General features: G+C 40.8%; 1 protein-coding gene across 1 annotated transcript in view; it reads left to right on the top strand.

Moving 5' to 3' along the window:
* The window catches only part of LOC128638886 (vomeronasal type-2 receptor 26-like), a 159,596-nt gene that overhangs the window by 55,473 nt on the left and 94,320 nt on the right, over nucleotides 1-9,803 (top strand). The gene's annotated exons all lie outside the window — the stretch shown is intronic.

The raw sequence follows: 9,803 nt of genomic DNA, 5'->3' as shown, positions 1-9,803 counted from the left end.
TGTATTAAACAGTATAAGCTGCTTTTAAGCCCTTGATGGGCAGGCTTACACATGCAAGTCTGCTTCCTGCAATGTAAGCAACTGACATCAGACCTCTGCTTCTTAAACTTTCTTTCACCTCTATATTGGTGGAGAGAAATCATGCGGAACAGGCTTGCTCTGGGTGATCGACATGAGTGTGTAAGGGTACATACGGGCAGTGGATGTACAGGGTCCACCTCCCATTCATTGCAAAGCTGTGCTGACAGGTTCTCAAGTTGAGAACCTTGTCCACATGGCCATTAAAGGGACATGAAACGCAAACATTTTCTTTCATAATTCAGATAGAGAATACAATTTTAAACAACATTCCAATTTACATCTATAATTTGCTATTGTTTGGGTTTCATGTCCCTGTAATGTCCCTTTACATGGGGCCCATAGACATAACATCCTAGAGACATGCTGACATTTAATTGTAAGTATTTTGCTAAAACATAGTTTGTGTTAAACCATATTAATATTACCGTAGTCATGTCCCAATAGTGCTAACTAAATTTAGATTAGCCTTGCTCTGTGGTGCAGCCTTCGAAGGAATTTAAAAATGTTCATCTTCCTCTTTATACTGAAGACTACACATGTGCAATTCGCTTCGGCTGAATTTTGTTTTTGGACAAATTTTGGCTGATTCGGAGATTCAGATGAATCCGAATTTCCAAATCGTTACCATAACTAAAATCCCGAAAAATTCAGAAAAATTAATAAATCAGAATTTCTGAATTTTTGGATCCATTCTTTATTCATATTCATTCTAACTAATCTATTCTAAACTGCCGTCCCCCACATCGCCAATACTAAATGAAACACTAACTAAACCTATTAACCCCTAAACCGCCATCCCCCCACATCGCCAACACTAACTAAACCTATAAACCTCTAAACCGCCGTCTCCCCACATCTCCAACACTAAGTAAACCAATTAACGTCTACACCGCTGTCCTCCCACATTTCCAACACTAAATAAAACACTCAAAATAACTATTAACCCCAAAACCACCATCCCACAACATCGCCAATACTAACTAAACCTATTAACCTCTAAGCCACCATCCCCCCACATTGCCAACACTAAATAAACCTATTAACCTCTAAACCACTGTCCCCCCACATCACCAACACTAAATAAACCTATTAACCCCTAAGCCGCCATCCCCCACATCGCCAACACTAACTAAACCTATAAACCTCTAAATTGCCGTCCCTCCAAATCGCCAATACTAACTAAACCTATTAACCTCTAAAATGCCGTCCCCCAAATCACCAACACTAAATAAACCTATTAACCCCTAAGCCGCCATCCCCCCACATCGCCAACACTAAATAAACCTATTAACCCCTAAACCGCTATCCCCCACATCACCAACACTAAAAAAAACTATTAACCCATAAACCGCCATCTCTCCACATCGCAAACACGAAATAAAATTATTAACCTCTAAACTGTCGTCCCCCCCACATTGCAACTACCTAAATTAAACTATTAACCCCTAAACCTAACACCCCCTAACGTTAACATAATTAAAATAGACCTAAAATAAAGTTACAATATTACTAACTACCTAGTTCAAATAAATACAAACTTACCTGTGAAATAAAAATAAAACCTAAGCTAGTTACAATATTACTATTTATTAGCTACTTAGTTAAAATAAATACAAACTTACCTGAGAAATAAAAATAAAACCTAAGCTTAAACTAAAAAATCTATAAAATACAAAAAATAAAAAAACCTAACATTCCAACAAGTAATAAAACCTAACATTACAAAAAATAAAAAGTAGCAAGTGTTGGAAAGTTCAATCCATACAATAAAAAGTAGCAAGTGGATAAAAACAAGTGTTTTATTTAAACACTAAGATGCACAGCAACGCGTTGCTGTGCATCTTAGTGTTTAAATAAAACACTTGTTTTTATCCACTTGCTACTTTTTAATGTACAGAGTGACCTTTCCAACACTTGCTACTTTTTATTTTTTGTAATTGGTATATAGCAGTAAGGAGGCCTTCCAATCTTCCCTGTTACTGAGTGACCTGTACCTGTACCTGTATCGTGAGGTGAGAGTTTTGCCAGACAACTCTAAGGATTCGGTCTGCCCAGTTCACCCTACATTACAGTGCTACACCAAATGTGAGTGTATACTATTCAGTATATGATCGTATGCTATATCTTACAGAATTACGCTATGTGGCGCCTTCTCCATTTTTTCTAGAACTTCTCAACAATTTGAAGGGAATGAGTGCTTGAAAGTGTATCCTGTCCAGCTGTTTGCTGAAATTGCCAATGTAACATTTTCCCTAGATACAAAGGCCTATATTTAACAAGGTCTGGTGGACCTGATCCAACAGTGCGGATCAGGTCTGCCAGACCTCGCTGAATACGGAGAGCAATACGCTCTCCGTATTCAGCACTGTACCAGCAGCTCTTGTGAGCTGCTGGTGCAACGCCACCCCCTGCAGCCTCGCGGCCAATGGGCCTCCAGCAGGGGGTGTCAATCAACCCGATCGTACTCGATCGGGTTGATTTCTGGCGATGCTCAGAGCAGACGGACAGGTTATGGAGCAGCGGTCTTTGTGACCACTGCTTCATAACTGCTGTTTCTGGCGAGCCTGCAGGCTCACCAGAAACACGGGGCATCAAGCTCCATTCGGATAGATAGGCCCCAATGCATCTATTTGTATTTGAATAAGTATTTTATTAAAATTGTGTTAAGACTTATACATCATAATAACCCTTAAGTCTACACAAGAGTATCTCCTTGATCTTGTACTTATGTGGTCTTGTGAGGGGTGTCTTGAGTAGCAAAAGGGTGGGTGATGTCATGTCCCAGTTTCTCATTGAGCATAGGGAGATCTTCTTATAAGTGATAGACTATTGTTTTGCCATTTTTTATGCTAAAATACTTACTGAGAAGCCCCAGTGGTAAGGAATCTTGGCTGAACAAAGTGCTTCAGTAATAAATTTATGTTCATGTCTCTTTTGGAGTGTTGCTGGGCAGCTGTATGAGCAGATTTGTATGGGGCAACAAATAGGTGGTAAGACTACACAGATTAGTGATATATGATAGAAGCAATTATTTGGATGTCCTAGTAGCCTTTGAAGATAAATATATTCAGATATATATTTCTGTTGTAGAACTTAGAGGCCGTAGGGAGAAAAGATGTATTAATGTATCTACCTGCCATTCCCTAACTGTTGGGGCTGTTTTAGATTTCCAAAGTTTCGGAATTAGCATCTTGGCACTGTTCAGCATGACCAATCTTAGGGCTCTACTCACTTTACTTTCAAGCTTGGGCAGTGAAAGGTATAGAAGTGTCTTTGGATTGTTCTGTAACGGCTTCTCTGTTGCCGTTTCAATGCGATCTAGGATCTCCATCCAGTATGTGTCAAGTCTAGGACAGTCCCACCAAATATGAGTAAGAGTTCCGTCCCCCCCACAGTCTCTCCAGAACCTTCCCGATGTGGTTTTATATATGCATCACAACCTACTGGGGGGTGAGATACCACCTGGATAAGAATTTGTAGGTGGACTCCTGTACTCTAGATGAGATAGATGCTTGTTTTTTGGTCTGGAATGCATTCTGCCAGTCGTAAAAGTCAATGTCTGTTTGTAATTCCGCCTCCCATGCTTTTGTGTATGAAGGGAGCAGGTGTGTATCCTCTACCAATAAAAGTCTATACATGAGGGATATTGCATATGCCGTTGGTGTGTCGCGTAAGCATGAGTTTTCAAAGGGGGTTGTTTGTCTTGTGACGCTATGCTTATATTTATGCGTTGCTAAGAAGTGATTAGGTTGAGAGTGTGAAAGCCAAATTATGTCAACCTTTGGCATCTTGTCTTTAATTTCGAAAAGAGGTTTCAGCTTTATCCCTACAGTCAGTACTGAGATTGTCCACTCCTTGAAAGGTATCTTCTGATCTTTTCTCTTTGTGGTTCCAAGGAACCACAGAGCTGTAGTAGATGGGCATTAGTGGTGAGAGCTGTGAGGATACGATAGTGGTGGTGTTTAAGATCTTATCCCAGTTAGTGTAAAAGTCAAGGATCAGTGGGTAGGCTGATGCCACTAGTGGTCTGTCTTTCCCCGACAGCAAAGCTGTTTTTCTAGCATTTCTTGTGCCTAGAATGTCACATTTCAGTTACACCCATGTTTTGTTGTAATCGTTATAGCACCAGTCCAAAAGTCTACTTATCGTTATTGCCTGTTTATAGATGTGTATGTTAGGTACCCCGAGCCCTCCCCTGTCCCTAGGTAGGTAGAGTGTTTTTTTCGCAATACTTGGCTTAATATCTCCCCAGATGTAGTGTTCTATGAGGCTCTGTATTTTGTGTAAATAGTTTGTCGGTATGGGTATTGTCTGAAGCAGGTACAGTAATCTAGGTAAGATGATCATTTTGTCTTGAGTGAGCTCGTCTCAGGTGCAGTAATAAGATGTCCAGACAAGATATTTATCAAACAAGGGCTCACCTCAGGAGAGGTAATCTTTATTACACTGTTGCAAAAGTGACCCAGCACAGCAACTCAAGACTAACACATTTTCATCTACATGCATTTTTATACTATTAAAGTTCCTTACAAAGCAGAGAGTTAATAGGCTAATAATAATTGGCTAATAAATCTCACGTGATTAGTGGTTGCTAAAAAACAGGTTCAGTATGTTAGAATTAGTAATATATGCTTTCTTGGAATTTGGCCAGAGGCTAATTGGGTTGGAAAAATAATACTAGACAAAGAGGCCTTGATTTTAAGATATTTAGAAAACAATTTATGAGAAAAGCCAAAACAAAATTATATGTTTGTGTAACTTATTAGGTTAGAAGCAAGTTGTTTGGAAAAATGCAGATACATAGCTTATTTGGTTATAAGTAAATTGCTGGAAAATACAGAAGTAATATATCTGCAGTTTCAGAGAAGAGTTCAGCAAAAGAAAAGGAAAAGTTTGGTTAAACAAATAAAATAATGAAAATAGAATAAGCAGCTCATTCTATTCCCCCCTTTGATCGCAAACGTCAAAGTGCCGCGATCACAAAAAGCTAATGCGACTCATGGAGGTTTGACAATCACAATGCTATTAGTACAAGGGTGTTCCCTTGGAAGATGGTTCACAGGATTACAAGAGGTTAACCAAAAACAAGGTAGGAGTGAAGTTGTTAGGTAGTAACCACCAGGGAGGGAAAAAGGAGTGGGGTATTAGTATACAGGCTACGACCGGGGTGGCCATCAAGGTAGATGATGGTCCATGGTCTATCCGTGGCTAGTTTCCCAATGTAGGAAAGTTCTAGATGATCCTAGGGACATAGTGCATCCTGCATAGGGATAAGACAGGGAAATTTAAGGCACAGCTGGTGGTTAGGCAATAACATTGTAAGATCAAGAGGTCAGAAGAGACATAGAGCAGGAGAGAAGTAGATGAACTCAGAAGAAATCAGGGTCAAGAGAGATCTCAACATGGTGGGGAGATTCAAAACGGTTAGAGGGAAAAAAGTATTTGGGGGAAGAATGAGACACAGAGAAAACACTCTTGCATGTAGAAATTAAACCAGTTACACATTTTATACAGCAACACATCAGGATAAGGCATACTATAATAACAATGCCATACAGAAAAAGGGAGCGTAACCATCCCAAATTAGGTAGCCAATCAAAGAGATAGTAAAAAATACCTCCAAGGCCAAATTTTTCATCAATCACATATTGGACATCCTGGGATAGGGACCTAATAACTGTGAGATGTTGACTCAAATTAAGTGATTGAACAATAACGTAGGTACAACATTCTTTGCTCACAAGACTACACCCCCTCCCCCCTTGGGAAGCCAGGAGGTAACCAAGGGCCATCCTATTCTGCAATGCTAGATGTCTAAGATGCTTGAACTCTTGGGCCCCACTCTGAACAACTCCTGCACTCTCATTCATGAAAGTCTGTAGAATCACAGACAACATGATAATGTCCTGATGATTCAGGTAGACACCAACGGCCGGGAGGATAGCTCGACCAGCCCCCCTATGACAGAGAGCTGAACACCTCATTTCTTTTGAGATACTATTAATCATTGGACTTTATTGGTTGTATGGACTTTTATATTTTTTATTTTTCATATCAGCTAAGGGCCTTAGTCCCTTTATCTGACTATTCTGTTGTTTTTAACTGTTGAGAGCGCCCCCTGAAGGATTGGTGTATTGTCATACACTATACCTTTTTTTCTTACATTATTGACCAGCATACTGTTGGACAAGGGGGAGCAGAGAGCTTTCAGATTCACGTTTATTGCGAATTGGGCCCAAGGGCAGCATGGGAACAACACGGATGGCTGGGGTTACCACACCTAGGAAGCAAATGGCTGTATAGTTACCAGGGAGGACTGACACAGCTGTCTGTCCACATATCCAATACAACCCAGGGGGTGGTCTGCTGAGGAAAGATTGTACAAGGGATGGGGAAACAAAAGTACAATTGGGGCACTGGAGGAAACAAAAAATGCAGTGAGATTATAATTTACAGTTAGGATCATTCCAGAGGCATTTACCAGCCGGAAATGAGTGTCCTTACTGGAAATTACATACTTGGCCAATCAGATAGTACCATATGAGGTGCCTCCCAATGAGATAAAATTGCCTGATAGGTTGAACAATGGTGTACCTGGAGGAATAAAAGTAGACAATTCAAAGGTAAACAAATCAACATTAATACCCATAAGAGGAATATCCCCCTTATAATGAGTAGGAATGTGAGCACAAATATAGCAAATGCCTTCAGTGTGATCGGCTATAGTTTGGAGTAGGACAACATGTGAGTTTAGTCCCTATTCGCCTAAGGGACCATTCTCTGAGGAGAATTCGGCATTAGGTAAATTATCATTATGGGGAAAAGAATAATGGGGGTAAAAAAGGGTTGTGGCAAAGGTAGTTACAGGGGAACACCAAGCAAGGAGGTGTGACTTTTGTTTCTCAGCTACCCACTCCATAATTTTCAAACCACATTCAGTAGTGGGGGCTATGCAAATAGACTGGATAACAAAACCCTTAGGATCTTTATTGCGAACTGTGAGTATAATCACTTGTTGGGGCAGCTATTAGTGGGAGGGAAAACTTCCACAGATACAAGGTTACAAGAACAAGACTATTTAGTAAAGGGGTTAGAACAAACACACTGACCAGGAGACACATATTGGGAAATAGAGTAAGAGAGCATGGTCAAAAGTGTGACACAAAACAAAGGAGACATATTGAGGGATGTTACTCAAGATATCAATAGAGGAGTGAGACAATGAAAATAAGAGTAAGGAAGACAAATCTTTCTTTTCACTCATTCAGTTAGTGAGATTTCATTATTTTCTGGCTAGTTGGAGTTTCAAACCAGGAAGGGTCTGAATTAACCACTTGTGGTCAGGGGTCTTGGTTATCCCTTCTTCAGAGGCCTTGGTTGCCCCAGCTTTTTCTTTCTTAGGTCCGTTGCAGGCTGCTTCTTTGTCTGGGCTGTATCTTTTACACCTGGAATAGTGGATCCAAGAGTCGACCTTGGCAAATTTAATAGTTGTTGGAGTAGTCAGCAAAACCAGTAAGGGACCTTTTCAGAGAGGCTGAAGTGGCTTCTTTTGATAGGTCTTGACTAAAATGAAGTCACCTGACTAGAATGGGACGTGCAGTCACGTCCAATGGCAAAGGCTGAGAGAGAAAGAGACATGTCTGTGGAGAGAATGTAATTGCTTTTGCAGTTGCAAAAGCTAAGTAGTTAGTTATACTTCACCCACTGCAAGGTCAGGCAGGTGTAAGGTGTTGGCACTATACAAAGGAGGTGGCTTACCAAACAGTTCATATGGTGAGAGCTTGAGGGTCCCCCTATGGTTTGCGGGAGTCTGAAACAGTGCTAGGGGCAAAGCATCTACCCATTTAAGGCTTGCTTGAGAACAAATTTTAGCAATAGTCTGTTTTAGGGCCTGGTTCTTTCTTTCCACTTGACTGGAGCTTTCTGGATACCAAGGGGTATGGAGATGCCAAGTAAAGCCTAAGGCTAATGTCGGTTGCTGAGTAATATTACTTGTGAAATGTCTTCCTCTGTTAGATTCAATTACTCTGGGTATGAGTTCTTTTAGCATTCACTTGGCAACTTCTTGGGCTTTCACAGTTCTAGTAGGAAAGGCCTCAACCCATCCAGTAAGTTGGTCCACTATCACAAGTAAATGTTTGAAACCCCTACAGGGAGGTATGTCAGGAAAATCAATTTGTAAATGTTCAAAAGGTTGAAATGCCCATGGGCATCTGCCTGGTGGGCCCTTAGGTTCCCCCCTTGGATTGAATTGAGCACAAGTCACACAACTCAATACAACTCATTTTGCAGCTTGATGGATACCGGGGGGCAAACCAGTGTTTGTTAAGGGTTTCAGCAAGTTGTGTGGTACCTCAGTGTGTTTGGTTATGCAGAAAGGATAGCATAAGAGAGAGGTGTGGTTGAGGTAGAGCAGAGCGTCCATCTGGAGTGGACCAGATACCAAAAGAATCACAGGTAAGACCAAGACTACTCCAAAGGTGAACAGTTTGTTCAAGAATAGAAGTGTAAAGAGAAGACAATGTAGTGTCAAGAGGGTGAGGTTTGTGAATGGGGGTGACTGAGAGAAGAATCCGTGGCAGAGAAGCTGCATGCTAAGCAATTTGATCAACATAGCTATTACCAAGTGAAATGGGGTTCTGTGAGTGGGTGTGTGCTTTGCAATGCATGACAGAGATGGAAGTGGGTAAATGGAGTCAAGGAGTGCAAAACTTGTGGTGCATTGGCAATTTGGGTACCAGCAGAAGTTAGAAAACCCCTTAATTTCCATAATTGACCAGTGCCGTGTACAATCCCTAAAGCATATTTACTATCAGTGTAAATGTTTACTGACCTGTCCTTTGAGAATTGACAAGCACGTGTGAGTGCATATAGCTCAGCCGCTTGGGCACTGTAGTGAGATGGGAGGGGCACGGCCTCTATAACAGAATCTGTCATGACTACAGCATAGCCGGATTGACGAGAACCGTTCACCATCCTCGAACTTCCATCACAGAACAGTGTCCAATCCAGGCCCTTGGTTTGGAGGAAAAGAGAGATACATATAAATAGTCATGGTGTGGGGTACCATCATCGAGCAGAGGTAACAAAGTTGCTGGGTTGAAAGAGGTACAGCGGAGGATAGTGATATTAGAAGGTACAAGGAGCAATGCCTCATACCTAGTGAGAAGTTGGTTTGAGAAATGTTGTGTATTTTTCTGATTGAATAAGAGGTGTACTGCATGTGGCACATAAATGTGTAAAGGATATCCATGTACAAGCTCCTTTGCCCTTTTTTTCATTTGAAATAGCTGATTTAGTTTGTGGTATACCCACCTATAGTAAAAGTTTTATATTCGAGTCTCAGCTATCAATCAGCCTAAGTAAACAAGCTAGCATAAGAAACCACACTCACAATGGGGTGCAGTATAGTTAAAGGGACAGGTTACCCAAATTAAAAATATTTTTAATTGAAACTGCTGACATAGTTAAATATACTAATGCTGAGCATACAATAAACCTCATTTTCTTTCTCTGTAAATATTTTTTTGAAATCTCAGATTTTATATCAGTTTGCCTGTACCCCTTTAAATATTTATTTATTTATTTATTTTCCTGCGGCCACTCTAGTTTCCCTGCCTTCAGTGCATAGCACATGCTCCACCCCCTGACTCCGTGTTGAGCAGTGAGCAGTTTTTTCTCTTAGAGCTTGAATACATACGGGTCAGTGACATCTCTCAGTT

The sequence above is a fragment of the Bombina bombina genome, chromosome 8, assembly GCF_027579735.1.
Source record: "Bombina bombina isolate aBomBom1 chromosome 8, aBomBom1.pri, whole genome shotgun sequence".
Lineage (NCBI taxonomy): Eukaryota > Metazoa > Chordata > Amphibia > Anura > Bombinatoridae > Bombina > Bombina bombina.
Note: the sequence above shows the minus strand (reverse complement) of the source record. Positions and strands in the feature narration are given on the sequence as shown.